General features: G+C 44.8%; 1 protein-coding gene and 1 pseudogene across 1 annotated transcript in view; one reads left to right on the plus strand and one right to left on the minus strand.

Annotated features, from left to right (window-relative positions):
* The window catches only part of LOC103122355 (CD177 antigen), a 167,288-nt gene that overhangs the window by 13,057 nt on the left and 132,716 nt on the right, over positions 1-21,515 (minus strand). Inside the window, exons 3-4 of the mRNA XM_060186027.1 lie at positions 17,759-17,864; positions 1,198-1,316 (exon numbers count right to left, since the gene is read on the minus strand). The gene's annotated coding sequence lies outside the window, so the exon portion shown is untranslated. The remainder of the gene's footprint in view (positions 1-1,197; positions 1,317-17,758; positions 17,865-21,515) is intronic.
* Positions 17,699-18,671, plus strand: LOC107523046 (carcinoembryonic antigen-related cell adhesion molecule 1-like; annotated as a pseudogene).

The following is a 21,515-nucleotide window of genomic DNA, read 5'->3' on the forward strand; positions in this document are numbered from 1 at the left end:
AAAAGAAAAAAGAAACAAGAGAGAGAAAAGAGAAAAGATAAGAAAAAGAGCTGTAATTAAAGAGCAGTGAAAGGAAAGGTTTTTTTGATTACTTTATTTTTAATTTAATTTAATTTTTTAATTAGCTAGGAGGAGGAGGAAGGAGAGAGTGTGTAGAGGAGGTAGGAGTAAGGAGACAAGTTCCTCCCACAATAGATAAGATGCCCACTACCACAGCAATGAAAGATACCCTAAGAGTTAATTCTGATCAACCTAAAGGGGGGGAATATATATGCCTTTTTTATATTATTAATAATAAAATAGAGCAGGGTAAAAAAAAAAACCCTGTCCCAGATTACCTCAAACCTCGTGATCAGAGGCAGCTGATTATTAAGAAAGAGAAAAAAAAATTTTAAAAACCCTCAGGACTAGACAAGGATAGCTGAAATAGACAGTTATGCAAATCTACTATCCACTGTATATTCTAGGGGTGGCTAAAGGAGGAAGGGAAGTTGAGCAGAGACACTCGCAGTGAGAGTTCCCACTGAGTCGGAATTCTTCCCCAAAATAATTCCCAAATGTGTATCAGTGAATTCAAAAAAGCACACTGTTTGGTGGTGTGGGGGCTGGGGGCTGTGGCTTTGGAAGCTGTAGGATTAAGGAAGAAAGGATGATAAGAATGAGAAAAAGAAAAAAAGAGAGAGAGAGAAAAAAGAAAAAGATAAGAGAAAGAACAGTGGTGATAGGAAAGAGTGGTGATAGGAAAGAGGTTTTTTAATTTATTTTTAATTATTTAATTAGCTATGTGGGGTGGGGGGGGGGTTGGCTACTTAGAAAGAGAAAAAGGCCAGAGGTTTCAGAAGGGGATAGACTTAGAATGAATGATACTCCCTGGTGGGACAGGAATCTTGGTAAAGACAGAAGCTCAGCAGGGGAGCCTGCTAGGAGCTGGTCCCCAGGGACTGGTTATGGGGGGGGGAGGGAAGGGAGAGGAGGTGTGCTTTGGGATTAATAATTTAAAAGAAAAAAATTTTTTCCCTTTTTTTTACTCTATTTTTTAACCCAAATTAAGTTATAGTCACCTCCTTGGTGTTACTGCTAGGACCCCTTATTGACTGGCCTACTAAAGGCAGAAAATCCTGCCGTTTCCAGAAGATGTGGTCAGAGCTCAAGCCACTAGCAGCTCTTCCGGGAACCCCCGATTTTTTGAGTGCTTACCTCAAATGGGTGAAGCTCCAGGTTGATTCCCTAACACTGCATAGGACCAGTGAAAAGATAATGGCATGGATAGTGAAGCGGAACTTTGCTCTCTCTGTGTGTATGTTCTTTCTCTCTCACTGTGAAAACCAGAAAAGGGTTAGGCCAGAAGGCAGCTCAATGGTGTTGCCAATGCATGAAATTCTCCAAAATGTATTATTTGTTTATTTTAAAGATTCTTTCTTTCCCTTCCTTTCTCTCTTTCTTTCTTTCCTTCTTTCTTTTTACCAGAGCACTGCTCAACTCTGGCTTATGGTGACATGAGGGATTGAATCTGGAACTTTGGAACCTGAGACATGAAAATCAGCTGCATAACCATTGTGTTATTCCACCCCCAAAATATACTTTTGTTATTTTGCCATTTTTTTATTTGTGACTAGTAGTGAGTTACAAGAGTATAAGATTACTGATATAGTTCCACATCGAACCCACCAAATAAGTTCTGTGTCCATATATACATTTACATATATATATACTAAAGTACATCTTATTTTTTATTTTATAAATATTTTCATTTATTTATTATTAGATATAGACAGAGAGAAATGGAGAAGGGCAATGAGATAGAGTGGGAGAGAGACAGAGAGACACCTGAAGTCCTGCTTCACCACTTGTGAAGTTTTCCCCTTGCAGGTAGGGACCAGGGGTTCTTGGGAAGCATGTCTGCAGGTGTCTATCTTTCTCTTCCCCTCTCTATCTTCCCCTCCTCTCTCGATTTATCTGTCCTATCCAACAACAGTGACAGCAATAACAACAACAACAACGATAAATTACAAGGGCAACAAAAGGGGAAAAAATAGCCTCCAGGTATAGTGGATTCATAGTGCAGGCACTCAGTCCCAGCAATAACCCTGGAGGCAAAAGAGAGAGAGGGGAGTCCAGGGTAGTGCAGCGGGTTGCAAGCACATGGTGCAAAGCACAAGGACTGGTGTAAGGATCTCGGTTCGAGCCCCAGCTCCCCAACTGCAGGGGAGTCGCTTCACAAGTGGTGAAGCAGGTCTGCAGGTGTCTATCTTTCTCTCCCCCCTCTGTCTTCCCCTGCTCTCTCCATTTCTCTCTGTCCTATCCAACAACAACGACATCAATAACAACAACAATAAAAACCAAAAAGGGGGGAGTCGGGCTATAGCGCAGCGGGTTAAGCGCAGGTGGCGCAAAGCACAAGGACCGGCATAAGGATCCCAGTTCGAACCCCGGCTACCCACCTGCAGGGGAGTCGCTTCAAAGGCGGTGAAGCAGGTCTGCAGGTGTCTATCTTTCTCTCCTCCTCTCTGTCTTCCCCTCCTTGCTCCATTTCTCTCTGTCCTATCCAACAACGACAACAACAATAATAACTACAACAATAAAACAACAAGGGCAACAAAAGGGAATAAATAAAATAAATATTTTTTTTAAAATTAAAAAAAAACCAAAAAGGATATCACAAGGGAAAATAAATAAATATAAAAGAGAGAGAGAGAAAAAAAACACTAGAGAATCACTCTGGCACATGTGATGCTGGGGACTGAACTTGAAAAACTCACAAGATGTGGATGCTCCCCTCCCTGACTCGTTCCACAAAGTATCTCCTCTTCTCATCTTTTAGCAGAGGGCATTATATTTGTGTTACTGAGACCCCAGAGATCCCAGATGCAACCCCTGGCACCACTATAAGTCAGAGCTGATTGATGCTCTGATCTCTCTCCCTCTAAAAAATCTTTTAAGAAAGCTGAATGGCAGCTTTTAAAATCTTTTAAATCTTTAAATCTTTTAAATTTTTTTAAAAATCTTTTAAGGCAGCTGGTAGCTCATCTAGTAGAGTGCACATGCTACTATGTGTAACCTGGGTTCAAGTCCCTTGTCCCTGTAGGGGGAAGGCTTTATGAGCGGTGCTGCAGGTGTTCCTCCCACTCTTTCTCTCTCTTTTTTCCTCTTATCTCTAGCCTATATGAAAAAGTGGGAAGAAAAGAAAAGAAAAAGAAGCAAGAACAAGTAAGCAAGAAAGCTACGAGGAGCAGTGGAGTTATGCAGGACCAAACTCCAGAGATAATGCTGGTGGGGAAAAAATAAGATCTAGGCGTGGACCAGACACTCCTATCTGTAGGAGGGCTCTACTGGTAGTCCCTGAGACCTGCCCACTGGATGGCTGTTATTGGCAGGGAGGTAATTTAATAGTCTTAGTTATAAACAAAACCACAAAAGCAGGACTGCTTGCCATTGAAAGGGTGTCTCCATAGCCCAGGCAGAGCCAGCTCCCTGAGCATGCTCAGCGGTAACTACCACGAGACTGAAACGACCTACCTCACCATACTGTCTTTGTGTAGTTTCCACTCCATCATACCATATTGGTTTGGCCTTTTAGTGACCCAGAAAGATGTGGATGCTCCCCAACTTGACTCATTCCACAAAGTATCTCATCTGTTAGGGGATAATGTTGGATCTTACATCCCTTGCCTATTGCCCATGTGTGATCCACAATGAAACTGCTTGAAGACTTACCTGGTGCCCACTTTCCTTGATCTAATTTTAGCCAGTCAAGAACTTGAAGGGTCTCTGACCCTACTGGCAATAGACTTTTTTTTCCAACTAGAAGAGCTTGATGGGATGAGACTAGGTTTGATTTCAAACATAACTATTCTGTGGTAAGTAGTATTTTTAAAAGATATATATAATTTGTGGGTATCTCCTATAGGGTCCTTGGTCCCTATACTTTGACAGTAGAAGGTATCTTCACTTCCAACACGATTTTACTTCTTCAGAGCCAGTATGAGGATTAGTCAAGTCTGACTTCCTCTTTCAGGAAGCAAAGTTTTACTCAATGGTCTATGTGAAACCAGGTTACAAGACTGAAGAAAACTGATTGCAAACGACTTATCCATTGCAAAAAAATCAACTGGGCTACTTCTGAAGCAAAACCCACCCAAACTTGCATATGATTTGTTTGTTTGAAAAGACTTGAACCAGCTTCCCACTCATTGGATTTCTACATAATTTGTGTTGAGTGTGAAGGCAATTTCTTTCAACAAAATACCAACATTGAATTCTCCTAGTATTCACAGCAAAGATAGTGGCTGGGAGGCAGGGAGAATGGGATTAGACGCAAGAAGAAAGAGTAAGAAGAGGACTTCTGGGATGGAGCTATGGTGACCTAGTCTCGAGAAGCTGACTCTCTCCCAGAGTCTAAACAACTCAGTGAATTTCACCAGGGAACAGCTGGCATTTCTGGTAAAGAGGGGTACATCACTAGATGAATGAAGGGTGACTGCATATGGACAGTGGGAGCAGGAGGGGAGGGAGAGGATTTAAGCAGAAACAGTGGCACTGCATTGCTGGTGGCTACCAGACTTGCAGTCACTTCAGATTCACATGGCAGGTTTAAAAGGGCTTACATGGAACCTCTCAGCGACCAAGTGGCTTGGGAAAAAAGGAGCTCAGGACTGTTATCTAGAGCTGTAGAGGCCACAGGCCCCTAAGCAAAAACCTAGGAAACTAATTGGCTAACTCCAGGAACTGAACACTGCACCCTACAGGAAAATCAGTCAAACTCTGAGGTATCCCAGCTGCCAGAGAAACTCTGGTGATCAATTTCAGGACCCATCTTCCTCAGGTGGAACACAAAGTATGTTGTTCAGCCTTCCTCCAGAGGATGGAACATTCTCTACCATTGTTGATCCACATTTAGGGCAAGATCCTATGGGGGGGCCACAAAGGGGTCTATTGTGTTGTTCCTGATAGAGATGAGCAGTAACAATGAAGGGAGGGGTCTATTCGATGTCTAGGCCCATCATGTCTGTTTGGGAATCTCAGGACTCCCCAACTAGGGCCCCAGCTGATGGGTTGGACTGATAGTGACTAGAGAGTCATCGTTAAAGTATGCCAGTCTCTTGCCCTTATTCAGCTTTTGTAGTCCTTACTTTGATAAGGTTAGCTTTGGAATGAGTGAGGGAAGTATAATAGGAAGTAGGTGAGGAGGGTATCTAAGTCTAAGTAGACACTATTTCATTAGGAACTTTATGGTGTCTTTTTAGGTCTTTCTACTTGCTTGCTGCATATACTGACTCACTGCAGAGTACTGTGCACTTTTGCTTTCAGGTATATATTTTGCCCTAATATGGATACATGTGAACATATGCCCTATCTCATGTGACCTGGTCTACCTCTAGGTTTTGGGACTTTGTTAGGAAGTGATAATTCTCAGGTAATTCCACCTGAGATGGAATTAGAGAATCCTATGAAAGGAAAGGTCTCACCCGAGTAATGAGGGTGAAGGGTTGACATTCCATTCCATGCCTGACATCTCTGGACACAGTCTGAAGTGAAGCAGGCTGAGGTGGTACTAGTTGTGTTGATTAGGTTTGGATCAGCAGATGCAATACCATTTGGTATGAATTGAGAGAACCATGCAGGAAAGTGAGCCCCACCCTAGAGGTTCCAGAATTGGGGGAAATATAGGCTCTATAGAGGAAGTGGGAGGTTGCTGCTGTCTTAGGGTTTAAGAAGGCAATAGATAGTTATTGCTGTAATCAAATTATTTGGCAACTGGGTGAACTTTGAAAATCCCTTTGTTAGGATTTGCTGTATCAGACACAACATCACCATAATTTATTTCCTTTGACATTATTTGCATATAGCTGTGTCTTACAGAGTAATGCCACCAGTTGCTTCTGGTCTCCCTGGTCTAAGCTTTTAAAAGAGTCAACATTTCTGGATGTGAGGGTGATATGGCTGCGACATCTGTCACCCCATTGATTGCCAGGGTTGATTCGGCTGATCTGGCTGGCTAAGCAGGTGTCCCCTTCCTCCCTCACTGCTCCACATGTGTCCCTCCCGAAACTGTGCACTCGGTCAAAGAGGACAGCCTTCCCCGAAGGTCTTCAGTCGAGGGTATATGAGCAGCTGTGCTCCCCTGCTAGAACCTCCAAACAAGATCGCAAGAGAGTCAACATTTCAAAGACTCAGCCTATGGTCTGTGCATTAAAAAGTTTGAGACATTCAATAAATTTTTCCCTTCTCATATTAATTAGTGATTTATATGACTACAAGTTAATAGGAGTATACATAAACACCATTCCCACCACCAAAAGATTGTATCCCATCCCATCCTCCCCCCTCCACCCCTTCAGTAAAGTTGAACATCCACCCTCACCCTCTACCCAGAGATTTTTTTTACTTTGGTGCCCTACTCCAAACTCAGTCAAATCCTGCTTTGAGTTTCCCTTTTTGTTCTTCTTTCTCAATTTTTGTTTATGAGTGGTATCATCACATACTTGTCTTTGTCTTTCTGACTTAGCTCATTTAACATAATTCCTTCTAGCTCCATCCAGGATGGATCAGAGAGGATGGGTTCATTGTTCTTAATAGCTTTGTAGTATTTCATCGTGTATAGATACCACAACTTTCTCAGCCACTCATCTGTTGTTGGGCACCTGGGTTGCTTCCAGGTTTTAGCTATTATGAATTGTGCTGCCATGAGCATAGGTGTACACATATCTCTTTGGCTGGGTGTTATGGAGTCCTTGTGGTAGATCCCCAGGAGAGGAATTACTGGATCATATGGAAGGTCCATGTCTAGCCTTATGAGAGTTCTCCAGACTGCTCTCCACAGAGGTTGGACCAATTTACATTCTCACCAGTAGTGCAGAAGGATTCCTTTGTCCCCACAACCTTTCCAGCATTTGTTGCTGCTGTCTTTTTTGAAGTATGCCATTCTCACAGGGTGAGGGTAGTATCTCGATGTTGTCTTTATTTACATTTCTCTGACAATCAGTGACCTGGAGCAATTTTTTCATGTGTTTGTTAATCTTTTGGATTTCTTCTGTAGTGAATGTTCTGTTCATATCCTCTGCCCATTTTTAGATGGGGTCATTTGCTTTTTTTGTTGCTAAGATTGCTGAGCTCTTTGTATATTTTGGTGATTCGTCTCTTGTCTGATGATGGCATGTGGAGATCTTCTCCCATTCTGTGAGGGGTCTCTCTGTGTGATGGTTTCTTGGGCTATGCAGAAACATTCCTACTCATGGCCACAGAATGTGAGCTCAGATCTACAGAAATGCTAAGGTCACAGAGGCTCTTAAGCTGAATATGGGCCTCAGATCAGATCATGGGGTTTACAGTCAACAATATTTATACACCTTTCCCATATTTGGGAGCTACTCTCTTCCCTGATCCAGCCTTCTGGTCCTTTTTCCAGCAATGGCAGCATCTCCCCAGACAATAACTTGGATACCTGCATATCAGATGTCAGGCTCAGAAAAAAAAAAAAAAAACTAGGATAGTCATGGGCTCTTTGGAATATAACTAAAATAAAACCACTAACTATCTACAAAATGGAAACCCCCTAACTCTTCATATGAACTATTCCAGCCTTTAGGTTCATGATTACTCAACAATCTGTTTGGCTCAATTTGTTTCAGCCACCAGGTTCCAAATGCTAACATGATGCCAACTGGACTTCCCTGGACAGATGACCCCACCAATGTGTCCTGGAGCCCCACTTCCCCAGAGCCCCACCCCACTAGGGAAAGAGAGAGACAGGCTGGGAGTATGGATTGACCTATCAACGCCCATGTTCAGTGACGAAGCAATTACAGAAGCCAGACCTTCCACCTTCTGCACCCCATAATGATCCTGGGTCCATACTCCCAGAGGGTTAAAGAGTAGGAAAGGTATCTAGGGGAGGGGCTGAGATATAGAATTCTGGTGGTGGGAATTGTGTGGAGTTGTAGAGTTGTACTCCTCTTATCCTATGTTTTTTGTCAGTGGAGTGGGTGTATTGCATCAAAGTAAAAGACTCTGAGGTGGGTGGGGGGTAGAGTACAGCTCCAAATAGGATGACAGAGGACCTAGTGGGGATTGTACTGTTATGTGAAAAACTGAGAAATGTTATGCATGTACAAATTATATTGTATTTACTGTCAAATTTAAAATATTAATCCCCCAATTAAAAACAAATAAATAATGAAAATAAAGTTTAAAAATAGAGATGAGAACTAAAAAATAAAAATAAAAAATAAATGAAGCAAGGAAGTAGAAAGACCCAAAAAAAGACACCATAAAGTACCTAATGAAATAATTCTACTTAGACCTAGATATTCTCCTTACCTACCTCCTATTACACATCCCTCAATCACTCCAAAGCTAGCCTTGTCAGACAAAGTAAGGACTACAAAAGATGAATAAGGGCAAGAAACTTGCATACTTTAATGGTAACTCTTTAGTCACTACCAGGCCACCCCATCACCTGGGGCCCTAGTCAGGGAGTCCTAGGATTCCCACACAGACACGATAGGCCTAGACCTCTAACAGATCCCTCTTTCCACCATCACTGGTCATCTCCATCAGGAACAACATAATGGACCCCTTTGTGGGCTCCTATAGGATCTTGCCCTAATTGTGGATCAACAATGGTAGGGAGTGTTCCATTCTCTGAAGGGAGGTTGGACAACATACTCTACTTACTACCTGAGGAAGATGGGTCCTGAAATTAGTGCAGCCTAGTATGTTCCTAGCTATGACCATAGAATGCAAGCTCAGACTTACAGGGATGCAAAGGTTACATAGACTCCTGTGTGGAATGTGAGCCCTAGATCAAATCAATGGGGTTTACAGTTAACAATATTTATATACTTTTCTCATATTTGGGAGCTACTCTCTTCCCTGATTCAGCTTTCTAGTCCTTTTTCCAACTATGACACCATCTCACCAAACAATAACCTGGGCCTACCTGTACATTAGATGTCAGGCTCAGGTAAAAACTAGTAAAGTTATGGGCTCCATGGAATATACCTAAAATAGACCTACTACCTTTTTACCAAAATGGAGACCCCAAATATTCATCTGCAATATTCTTGCCTTTAGGTTCACGATTAGTCAATAATTTGTGCTGTATTATATCTTAACTCTTTTTTAGCCACCAGGCTCTAGATGCTACCATAATGCCAACCTGATTTCCCTGGGTAGATGACCCCATCATATGTCCTGGAGCCCTGCCTCCCCAGATCCCTGAGAGAGACAAGCTGGGACTATGGATTAACCTGCCAATGCCCATGTTCAGCGAAGAAGCAATTACAGATGACAGACTTTTCACCTTCTGCACTCCATAACAATCCTGGGTCCATACTCCCAAAGGGATAAAGAATAGGGAATCTGGGAGCTGGGCGGTAGCACAGCGGGTTAAGCGCACATGGCACAAAGCACAAGGATTGACATTTAAGCCCCCAGCTCCCTACCTTCAGGGCAGTCACTTCACAGGTGGTGAAGCAGGTCTGCAGGTGTCTGTCTTTCTTTCCCCCTCTCTGACTTCCCCTCCTCCATTTCTCTTTTTTTAAACCAGAGCACTGTTCAGCTTTGACTTTTAATGGTGCAGGGGATTGAACCTAGGAACCTCAGGCATGAGAGTATGTTTGCATAACCATTGTGCCATATCCTCCCATCCAAAAGTGGTTGTTGTTGTTTTTTCCACTAAAGAGTCTTTAGAGGATGTGAAAATGTGGGATAGACCAGTGCAGAGACAAGCTGAAGATGGAAAGTCACAGGGATACCCTACGGCTGTAGCCACAAGAAGTGGTAAATAGCTGTTTGGGGGACTCTTTAAAGGGTTAGACTATTCAGGCACTGTCTAAAGTTCAAGTCTGCAGTGAAAATAACAGAGTGAGGGTTGCAGAAAAGTCTCATGCAAATCTGACTGCACTGCCTTTATAATTCACTTTCTTCTTTTTCCCTGGCAGCTTGTATGATTTCTTCTTTTCCTTGACTTTTGATAATTTCACAATGATGTGTCTTGCTGTACATATATTTGAGAGCTTAGAAATTTGGGAGTTCCCTCTGTTTTCTGAACATCTACATCCTAACTACATCCCATTTATGAAAATTTTGTTATTATTTTTGTGAATATCATTTCTTCTCCCTTCTTCATCTCCTCTCTTTCTGAGGCCCCTATAACTCTGATATTTGCTTTTCTTTTTTTCTTTTATTTTAATTTTTATTATTATTTTATTTTTTATTATTTTATTATTATTTTAATTTTTATTTATAAAATGGAAATATTGGCAAGACTACAGGATAAGAGAGGTACATTTCCACATAATTCCAGCACCAGAGCTCCATATCCAATCCCCTCCCTTGATAGCTTCCCTATTCTTTTTTTTTTTTTTTTTTGCCTCCACGGTTATTGCTGGGGCTCAGTGCTATTTTGGAGGCTATTTTTTCCCTTTTGTTGCTCTTGTTGTTTATAGTTGTTGTTATTGCTGTCATTGTTGTTGGATAGGACAGAGAGAAATGGAGAGAGGAGAGGAAGACAGAGACAGGGAGAGAAAGACACCTGTAGATCTGCTTCACCACCTGTGAAGCGACCGCCCTGCAGATGGGGAGCCAGGGGCTCGAACCGGGATCCTTAAGCCGATCCTTGTACTTTGCACCACCTGATGTTCATTTTTACACATTTGAGCTTATTGGAATCTCACCGAGGGAGTGAGTGTCATTTTTGGAACAGCAGGGACTAAGACTGGCACATTACAGGGATTCATAGGAGATGGGGGCCAAGGATATAAAATGTTTCGATTAATGAATGAGCTTGCAGAACAGACAGGTTGGCTGCACATCCCTTCATATCCTCCAGAGGGCAGCAGACCAGCTTCATTCTGGAACCTCTCCAGAAGCTACTGACCTCCCTCACCTGACCCATGGCCCCGGAGCTCACAGTCCCCTCAAAACAGTCCTCCTCACTCTCCATGCTTCACACTGACTCTGTCAGCCCCTTCATCCATCCAGGCATCTGTCTGTCAGCCTGAAGGCCCATCCCCAGTGGCCACCTCACACCATATTTTAGCGAGAGGAGTATTCACTCAGCTGTCACACTCAAGAGCCCAGAAGAAGGACAGGTTCTAGAGGGCTGTATCATTGCGGCAACCGTACTAGTCCACCCTCTATCCTCTCCATGATCATAACCATCACTCTGTAACAATTACACAGGCCTGGCCTCCATGTGAGAGGAATTAGGGGGAAGGGAGATGGAGGTAAAGAGAGGAGAAATACCTGCAGCACTGCTTCACTGCAGGCAGGGGCCAGGTGTTTGAACCAGGGTCCTTGCAAAGAATAACTGTTATAGATCACTACTAAGCTATTACCTTTTCTTCACGATCCTGAAGAATTAAGGTGTGTAACTTGATATAGAAAAACAGCATTTCCGGAGTATGGACCGACCAGTCAACGCCCATGTTCAGCGGGGAAGCAATTACAGAAGCCAGACCTTCTACCTTCTGCAACCCTCAACGACCCTGGGTGCATGCTCCCAGAGGGCTAGAGAATGGGAAAGCTATCATGGGAGGGGGTGGGTTATGGAGATTGGGTGGTGGGAATTGTGTGGAGTTGTACCCCTCCTACCTTATGTTTTTGTTCATTAATCCTTTCTTAAATAAAAAATTTTTTTTTAAATAAATAAATAAATAATAAGGGGGAGAAAAAAAAGGAAAAAAGTGGCCACTGGGAGTAGTGGACTTTTAATGCAGGCATCAAGCCCCAGTAATAACCCTGATGGCAATAAAAAAAATGATAATTCAGTGAGATATCATATAATTGATTTCAAATCTTTTTTCTACACTACTTTCTATTAAATTATAATTGCATTGCTATGGAAAAAAAAAAAAGAAAAACAGCATTTCCCAGTATTCCTGGTTCTTAACAACAGAAGAAAAAAAAGGAAAAAGCATCCTAATGAAGAATGCAAAGCAAATGGTTGGACAGGAGAGGACCTCTGACACTGGGTCACGAACACCAGGAGTAGAGGAAGAAAGAGGAGGAGGAGCAACAGCATGGAAAATGCAGAATGGAGGAGATGTAGTTGGAACTGAGAGCATGGAGCTGAGCTGAGCAGAGGACCTGAAGGCTTGGCCAGCAAGGTGAAAGACAGTGCCTAGAAGTAGGTGGAGGGGAGTAGTCATGGGCATTTCTTTTCTGAATCTTTTCCACTGTGTCTAATTTAAGGCAATAAAATCTTATTTTCATACACTAAATTAATTAATTAATATTTTTGTTGGTTTAATAATAGCCTCCCCAAGCTGGTGATTTCTACACTAATATAGGCAAGAACCCGTATTAATTTTGGGGTGGGGCGCAAGCTCTTCCTGTAACAAAACCACTTCTTAGAGCTTCCTTCACTGGGCATCCAATTTATATATAAGAAATTAAAAGTCCTTCTCAGCCTGGGAAACCTTTTCAACTGGAAACTGTTAAGTTCAAAGGTTATGAGGACTAGGTGAGGCCAGTCTGATGTCTATACTTTTTTTTCTTTTTTTTTTTTTTACCAGAGCACTGCTCAGCTCTGGCTTATGGCGGTGTGGGAGATTGAACCTGGGACTTAAGAGCCTCAGGCATGAAAGTCTCTTTGCATAACCATTATGCTATACCCCCACCCTTGATTTCTATACTTTTATTTTATTTTATTTTATTTTATTTTTTTCTTCCAGGGTTATTGCTGGGCTCAGTGCCTGCACCATGAATCCACCGCTCCTGGAGGCCATTTTTCCCCCTTTTGTTGTAGCCTCGTGGTTATTATTATTGCCACTGTTGATGTTGTTCGTTGTTGGATAGGACAGAGATAAATGGAGAGAGGAGGGGAAAACAGAGAGGGGGAGAGAAAGACACCTGCAGACCTGCTTCACTACTTGTGAAGTGACTCCCCTGCAGGTGGGGAGCGGGGGGCTCGAATCAGGATCCTTACGCCGGTCCTTGCGCTTTGCGCCACATGCGCTTAACCCACTGCGCCACCACCGGACCCCCTTTATTTTATTTTTTAACAAGACTGATAGGCCATTTGGTCCTGAGTGATGACTGTGGGTCATGGGTCACCGCTTCACTTTCACTGGACCATAAAATGACCAGAGTTCTCTTCTCTCCCCTGGAGAAGCTCTTTGCCTGGTCTTCCCGTGGGGGCAGGGACCTACGTTTCCTCACGCTGGGTTTTAATTCCTATCTCTTTCTTTGACTTCTCTCTTTGCTCCTTCCAGAAGCTCCAGCTCTTTGGTAAGCCATCCTATCCTGTCCCTACACCTTCACCCCTGGTTGCTGCTGCACAGAACAGATGCACCCTGGCACAGCCAGACTCCCAGCAGAACAGCCCCTAAGTGGGCCCGTGGGCATGGAAGACACTGGGTCATGTTCTGAGCAGATTACAGAGACCAGAGATCTCTTCTTTCTTTTATAGGTATCACTATGTTCTGCCACCAAGAAATCACAAAACAGCTGTGGCATCTTATTGATAGTTTCTTCCTCGAACCATCCTCTCTCTCTCTCTCTCTCTCTCTCTCTGCCTCCAGGGTTATTGCTGGGGCTTGGTGCCTGCACTATGAATACACTAATACACTGCTCCTGTGGCCATTTTTTTATTTTTTGGATAGGACAGAAAGAAATTGAGAGGCGAGGAGAAGACACAGAGGGAGAGACACAGAGAGACACGTGCAGACCTCCTTCACCACTTATGAAGTGACCCCGTCTGCAGGTGGGAGCCAGGGCCTCAACCCAGTATCCCTGCACTTCGTATTATGAGCACTTAATCCAGTGCGCCACTGCCTGGCTCCCTTGAACTATTTTCTAAGTGCTATAAAGAGAAGGTCTATTAGACCCCAGATGCAGCTTGAGGGGGACCTGGAGGAGGGTCAGGAAGTGGAGCCTGGGATGGAGAATCAGCCCTGCGTCCTGAGGATGTTTGGGGTCCTTGGGGTGGGGATGCTGAGTCCCTTCTGGACTTCCTGAACAGCCCCACATACACATACATATACAGCAGGGAAAGGTCAGGGTTGTGACATCCCTGCTATCAGAGTCCTTTTTTCACTCCTGGGATCTTGCTCTGAGGGGAAAACCAGACAGGACAAGGGAAGGTCAGGTGGGGAGGTTAACTGTGTGCTCTGAACCAGATGTGGGGAAGCCCAGGTGCTTCACTCCTGAAGAATGCAGCAGTCTCGGGCATTCTGAGAAAACAGAAATAGATACAGAAGAAAAGCTGAAAGGAGGAAATATGGAAGCATAATGAGGGGAGAGGAGGAGGGGAGGATCCTGTCAGAACCCCACCCGTGGTCCATGCCCCAGGAGGAGGCTGAGCACAGAGCAAGAGGCTCCTCAGAGCCAACACTCAGGAGCAGCTGTGCTGGGAGCATTTCTGGAGCTCAAGCTCTTCTCTCAGAGGGAGGACACAAGGACACAGCAGCCAGCAGCCCCCCTGGAGCCCCCCTCAGGCCCTGTCCACAGAGGGTGTGTCCTGCTGATAGGTGAGAGGGGACCATTCCTGGGGTGGGGAGGATGAAGAACAGAGACCGACTGGTTGCACCTGAGGGAAGAAGACAAGGCAACAGTGTGGGATGGGGGCAGGAGCCCAGCAACAGGAAAGTCTCATGATGCGAAGGTGAAAAGTTAGATAAAAATCTAAATTGCTGCACCTTTCCTAGACGTTTATCACTGGTCAATTATTTTAGGAAAATGACAGTAGCAGCTTTGTGCATTGCAACAATTTATTTGTGGCAACAGAAAAGATATATAACCAAGGGGACTAAATGTTTCCCTTACCACCGACCTCAAACCTCTGGGCACAATCATTCATCCATCCACAGGTATTCCAAGCCTGTCTCACAAGGGTCTGTTCTTACAAGGCTTATGTTCAATGGGGAGGAAGACAGACAACCAAGAATGTGAAGCCAGGCCTGACAAGTGTTATGAAGGGAACATTGTCGGGAAAGGTGAAGACAGAAGATCATCAGAGCAGATGATCAAGGAAGGAAGCTCCCATGATGCCTAAGTGTGAGCAGGGGTTTGAGGGCAGTAAGGGGCGAGGAAACAAGTTCGGAGGAACTGAAGAAGTTATGGTGGCCATGTAGCTGACTGGAACACAGAGGAGACACGCGCGTGTGCACAGCTGTGTATGCCAGATTAAGGAATTAGTCTCCAGGGTCTCATCTTTCCATCTCTATACACAGTTCTAAATATTGACAAATTTCTCCAGCTTCCCTCCTAGCCTGTATTTTAAGTTTTGGGATCCTACCTACGACTTCCCAGCCCACTATAGAATCAGTACCATTCAATGTTAACAAAGGGAAGAATGTTCTTCTAGTCGACAATCTGCCAGAAACCACTACAGGTTATGGCTGGTACAAAGGAGAAAGTATAGAGTCCAACCAACAGATTGTGTCACATGTAATACACACTCAAGAAATTGCTCTGGGACCTGCACACAGTGGATGAGAGACATACCCCAATGGATCCTTGCTATTACAGGAAGTCACCCAGGAAGATACAGGATACTATACCCTACAGGCCATAAAGATTAATTATCAGTGAGTGATTATTCTTGGCTCTGGGTGTTGGCGGGTGAATCTTCTTCACACATAAGGGATTGACAGGCCTAGATTCTGCCTTCCCCCTCCTCGGCAAAATGTCCCATGGTGAGGTTTGAGCAACTAGTTGCAAACAATTTTCCCAGAACCATCTGTTGAAGAGACCTTCTTTACCCCCACTGAATGGTTTGGGCCCCTTTGTCATATACTAGGTGGTAGATGTGTGGGCTCATTTCTGGGCTTTCTATTCTGCTCCACTGATCCAAGTGTCCACTTTTATTCCAGTATCATGCTGCTTTTGTTTGTTTGGCTTTTTTGCCTCCAGGGGCATGGTGCCTGCACTATGAATCCACTGCTGCTGGAGGCTATTTTTTCCCTTTTGTTGCCCTTGTTGTTTATCGTTGTTATTGTTGTTGTTGTTGTTGTTATTGCTGTCATTGTTGTTGGGTAGGACAGAAAGAGATCAAGAGAGGATAGGAAGACAGAGGAAGAGAGAAAGACAGACACCTGCAGCCCTGTTTCACCACTTGTGAAGCCACCGCCCTGCAAGCAGGTAACTGGTGGCTCAAACCAGAATCCTTGTGCTGGTCCTTGTGCTTCACGCTATGTGCGCTTAACCCACTGTGCTACCTCCCAGGCCCCATCATGCTGTTTTGATTACTACTGATTTTATAGTATAAACTGAAGTTGGGAAATATGATATCTCCATTTTTCCCCTTTTTTCTCAGAGATCATCATGAAGAAGATCACTTCTCCAACCCAAACCCACGGCCAGATTTCTATCCCAGGGATGCTGACTGCAGCAACCCTGGGGAACCTGTTTCAGGTTTGAATTTTTTGCTACCTGGGCAAGATCACTGACACAGTGATTTCCTGGATGTCTCAGGTCTGGGGTTCCTGAGATGGACACCAACCAAGGTTCAGTCCCCTAGAGCAACATCTGGGCAGGGGCAGAGCATGGATCTTTACTAAGATTTAGCATGAAAACACAGATGGCCAAGTTACCCAGGTCACTCATTGACTGCCCTGGGGATTTAGAAGGCTCCAGAAGAAGGTCAGTAACTCCAGGGAAGGAACCAAGGACAGAAGATGCTCCTGGCACCAGGAATCAGATTAGGGAGTGAGTCTTATAAAGAAAAAGCATACTGATTCTGCTTCCTAGGGCAGCAGTAGGTCAGTTAGGTTAATTCACAGACAATATGCAAGCCTGAGACCATTCACTTGATTTTACTCAGAGAAAGTAAGACATTTGGAAAGACAGTTGCTGAAACAAGGTCACCAGGCTGGTCACTCACGGTCTCATGAGGGCTATCTACCCGCTGGGCCTTATTAAGAACATGGACTCTGATAGCAGCCATTGGCTCAGATCTTCTCTGAGATGCCCCCAACTCAGAGGGGGAGACTCTGATCTGGGGAGTGAGAAGTAATGGAATTAATCCTGTTGACTCTAATTTTTATATTTATTCATTCATTTATTTTACCAGAGCTCTCTTCAATTCTGGCTTTTGGTGGTGCGGGGGATTGAACTTGGGCCTGGGACTTTGGAGCCTCAGGCATGAGAGTCTTTTTGCATAACCATGATGCTATCTAACCCCAATCCTGCTAACTCTAGAACCAGCAGAGTCAGTGCTAGGAATGCCCAGGCCTCCCCTCGGGTGGCTGATCCACACCTCACTGCACGGACACCATCACTCAGGTGTGTCCTGCCATGTGGATGTCACTCCCACTAAGGAAGAAAGGAAAAGACTTTGCCTTCTCTCTCCCCACTCTACAAGTTCCATGTGTTTCAAATTCCAATTGTTCTTTGATGAAGAGGAAAAAGTGAACAAGGTCTAATTATCACGGGGTCACTAGGGCGCCACTTAATTCCCTTCCTGTGTTGCTCCTCCACCAAATCCCGCCACATAACTGACACTTGGGAACATATGCACTTTCTCCCAGACACAGAGCAGACATCCTTTTGTTCTCTGAGCTCAGATAGACATGAATGTGTTTTGAGATACATAGATCTACCTTATTCTTTAAGGAATTAGACTGCTAAGCGAAGGGAGATGCTTACTCAAATGGAGAGGTCTAATCAAAGATACCACACAGGCTATCTTCTCTCTGTTTTCATCTTAGCGGGATTACCTAAACCCTTCATTACAAGCAACAAACGCAACCCCATGGAGCACAAGGACCCTGTGGTGTTGACATGTGACCCTGAGATTCAGGACACAACCTACCTGTGGTTCATCAACAGTCACAGCCTCCCCGGCAGCGCAGGCTGGAGCTGTCCAAGGACAACAGGACTCTCACTTTACTCCATGTCATGAGGAAGGACACAGGACCCTATGAGTGTGAAACATGGAACCCAGTGAGTGCCCACCGCAGTGACCCATTCACCGTGATTGTTCTCTGTAAGCAAGATCTGTTCCCGTCTTCTGGGGGTTGCCTGCCCAAACCTAACCATGTCAGAGGCCAAGTCATACCTGTCCCTCTGAGTTACAAATACTTGGACCCTCATCCTAGACAACTGTCAGCCTGGTCCCGACTTCTTGTCCCAGGCACATCCACTGAGGTCCAGCCTTGAACCAAAATGGGGAGGGGGCAGGCTGCTCTTGTCCTGAGAGGCTGGGGTCACAACCTGTGATGGAGGGGCAGGTCAGTGCCTCAGACTCAGAATAAGCGACATAGGGTTAGGAAAGGGACTTCTTAAAGCCAGGTGAGTTCTGCCTTAGAGGGAACACTATGGCTCTTGCACAGACTAGAAGTTCTCTTCTTTCTGTTGACATCTCATATGACTTAATTCTGTTTGCTCCAGATGGCCCAGGCACCTCCACCACCTCCCCCTCAGATTCCTACTACTGCCCAGGGAAAGTGCTTAGCCTCTTCTGCCACACAGCTTCTAACCCACCTACACAGTATTCTTGGTTGATTGACGGGAGGCCCCAGAAGTCCACACAGGAGCTCTTCATCCCCAACATCTCTGTGAATAATAGTGGATCCTATACCTGCCTCATCCGCAACTCTGCCACTAGCCTCAATAAGACCACAGTCAAGATTATCACAGTCTTCGCTAAGTGTTTACCTGGACTATTTACACCAAATATCTGTGGCGGAGTCTGTTGGCTTTCTGGGGGAAAAGGCCTGGGATAAGTTGCTGTCAAAAGTGTCCATGGCAAGTCTCTAACATGTCCCTGGAACTCCCACCCCCACCCTCACCCCCCCTAACTAAACCTCCGCAGGCCTTCCCCTTGCTTTCTGATTTCTTATGACAGACATCTGTCCTTCCTGGGATGTGGGAAGGGGCGAGGGATCTTTTAGCCCCAGAAAAATATGCATATGTCAGGGAGCTTTGCAGATGGGGAAAGGAAGCAGGGTCCTCATCACCAAGCTGCTTTTTGTTATTGAGTCGCAGTTCTTTATGTAACCTGGTTATTTTTCTGCCATTCTTCTTATGGGGAGGCCTCTCTCGGGCACAAACTCCCTGGCGTGGCCACTCTGTTGTACACCAGAAGTGGATGCCTGGGAGAATATGCTCCGAGGCAGCAGGAGCGAGTCGACTGGGTCTTTTTCAGTGTTCGTATCTAGAGACGCAACAAGAGATCACCCGGGGAATGTCTGAAGGACAAATCCATTTATTGATCAGGAGTTGCAGAAGGAGGTAGCTTGTTTATAACATATGTGGTTAAAGCAGAAAAGAGGCAGAGAGAGATAAGAGGTTGGGAAAGCTATCAGTGATCTAAGAAATGTGGAAGCTAGGCTTTGGTGTGCATGGGTGTAGGGGTCCTTGCGTTCAGGAGGGTGAGGTTTGGTTACAGTCTTATTCAGAAGGGCAAGAACAAAGAAGTGAGAAAAGGGGAGTCGGGCGGTGGCGCAGTGGGTTAAGCGCAGGTAGCGCAAAGCGCAGGTGGCGCAAAGCGCAGGGACCGGCGTAAGGATCCTGGTTCGAGCCCCCGGCTCCCCACCTGCAGGGGAGTCGCTTCACGGGCGGTGAAGCAGGTCTTCAGGTGTCTATCTTTCTCTCCCCTCTCTCTCTGTCTTCCCCATCTCTCTCCATTTCTCTCTGTCCTATCCAACAACAAAGCAACGTCAACAATGGCAATAATAACCGCAACGAGGCTGCAACAACTAGGGCAACAAAAAGGGGGGGAAAAGGCCTCCAGGAGCGGTGGATTCATGGTGCAGGCACCGAGCCCAGCAATAACCATGGAGGAAAAAAAAAAAAAAAGAAGTGAGAAAAGGGGCCTCTGATAGCATCTGTGTAAGCAGGAGAGCTTACACAGGAATGAGGAAGTAGGGTTACCAATGGCTAGCAGATAGAGAGGTGTCCTGAGGGCGGAGAGAAGATGGGTCAGGTATGATAACTTTTGGTGGCTTTTGAATAAGCAGACCATTTGGTTTAAAGACAAGGAAGTAAACTATTGTATTGGGAATACAGAGTCCCTGTGAGGCAGTCTGACAGGTGAAGCTGAACCTGAAGGCTGTTCTCTCCCATGCTCAGTCTCAGAGAGGCTGACAGGAAGACCATGTTCCTCAGGCACCCACCTTTCAATGGGAGGTTCCACCCAGCTCAACTGTATCCTCACAGTTTCCCAACATTTTTCTCGCCAGTTATGGGGTGAAAATGGTTTCCCCAAAGCTGTGGATTCCATTATTCTCTTGACTGTGTCCTTTGATGCACAGAAGAAAGCAGAAATGTTCTGATAATATAATCCACCCTTTTTTTTTCTTTCTTTCTGTGCCTCTAATGTCATATCTAAGAAGCCGCTGATCAATCCACTTTCAACCACTTGTTTCCTCTGTTTTCTTCTTAGACTCACAGTTGAGACTCTTTGGCTCTATCTGTGGTCCCTCCTAAATTTATGTTAAGTACAGATAGGATTTCATTTTCTGTAAGTGGATATTCAGTTCCCAATACCATTTGTAAACATATTCATTCCTCTACAGTAATATTGGCAATTTTGCCAAACATCGCTTGACAAGTAAGTGCCAGTGGGAGTTCTTCTATTCCATTGGTCTTTATGTCTTTATTTATGTCGGGCTCAGCTCACCCTATTTGGGCTATCGTGGCTTTGTTGTGAAGTTAGGAAGATTGAGTCATCCATCTTTGCTGTTTTTCAAGATTATTTTAGCCGCTACTTAGAGTTCCTGAGATTCCATATGAGTAACTGGAAATTATATTTCTGTAAGAAGTTCCTTTGGGATTTTTTAAAAAATTATCTTTACTAGGGGGCCAGGTGGTGGCATACATGGTTAAGCACTCACATTACAGTGTGCAAGGACCCAGGTTCAAGCCCCTGGTCCCTATATGCAGGGAGAAAGCTTTGTGAGTGGTGAAGCAGGGCTGCAGGTGTTTTTCTGTCTCTCTTCCTCTCTATCTCCCCTTCCTCTCTCAATTTCTCTCTGTCTCTATCTATCCAATAACAAAGAAATAAATTAAAAAATTATCTACTTATCGAGTAGAGATACTCAGAAATCGAGAGGGAAGGGGGTGATAGAAAGAGAGACAGAGAGACACCGACAACACTGCTTCACCACTCACAAAGCTTTCTCCCTCCAGGTAGGGACCAGAGGTTCGAACCTGAATCCTTGCCCATTGTAACGTGTGCACTTAACCCCACCATCACATTCTGCAGTGCACTCTGCCCTTGCCCTAATACTGAATCTACATGGGACCCCTGCATCCCTGCCATCCAGTTACAGTTGCAGCCTTACCCAGTAGCCCTCTCAAGTCCTCACCTGCACCAGCCACAAGGGCACCAAACCCACAAGGAAGTGGACTGGGTCCCTGTCACCTCTCCTACAATTCACTCTCTGCTACTTCAGCCCCCATCAACTTCTGAGAATAGACAACCCTCGGTTTTCTGAATGTCATCAATATTAGAAGCGGGGGGATGACACCTGATTTCTTTTAAGAAGCTGCAGGCTGCCAAACCTCCGTGGGGACCCAGGAAGAAGTCAAAGGGTTCTTCTGGACACAAACTACCCTTCTCTCCA

The sequence above is a fragment of the Erinaceus europaeus genome, chromosome 2 (genome assembly GCF_950295315.1).
Source record: "Erinaceus europaeus chromosome 2, mEriEur2.1, whole genome shotgun sequence".
In the NCBI taxonomy this organism is placed as follows: Eukaryota; Metazoa; Chordata; class Mammalia; order Eulipotyphla; family Erinaceidae; genus Erinaceus; species Erinaceus europaeus.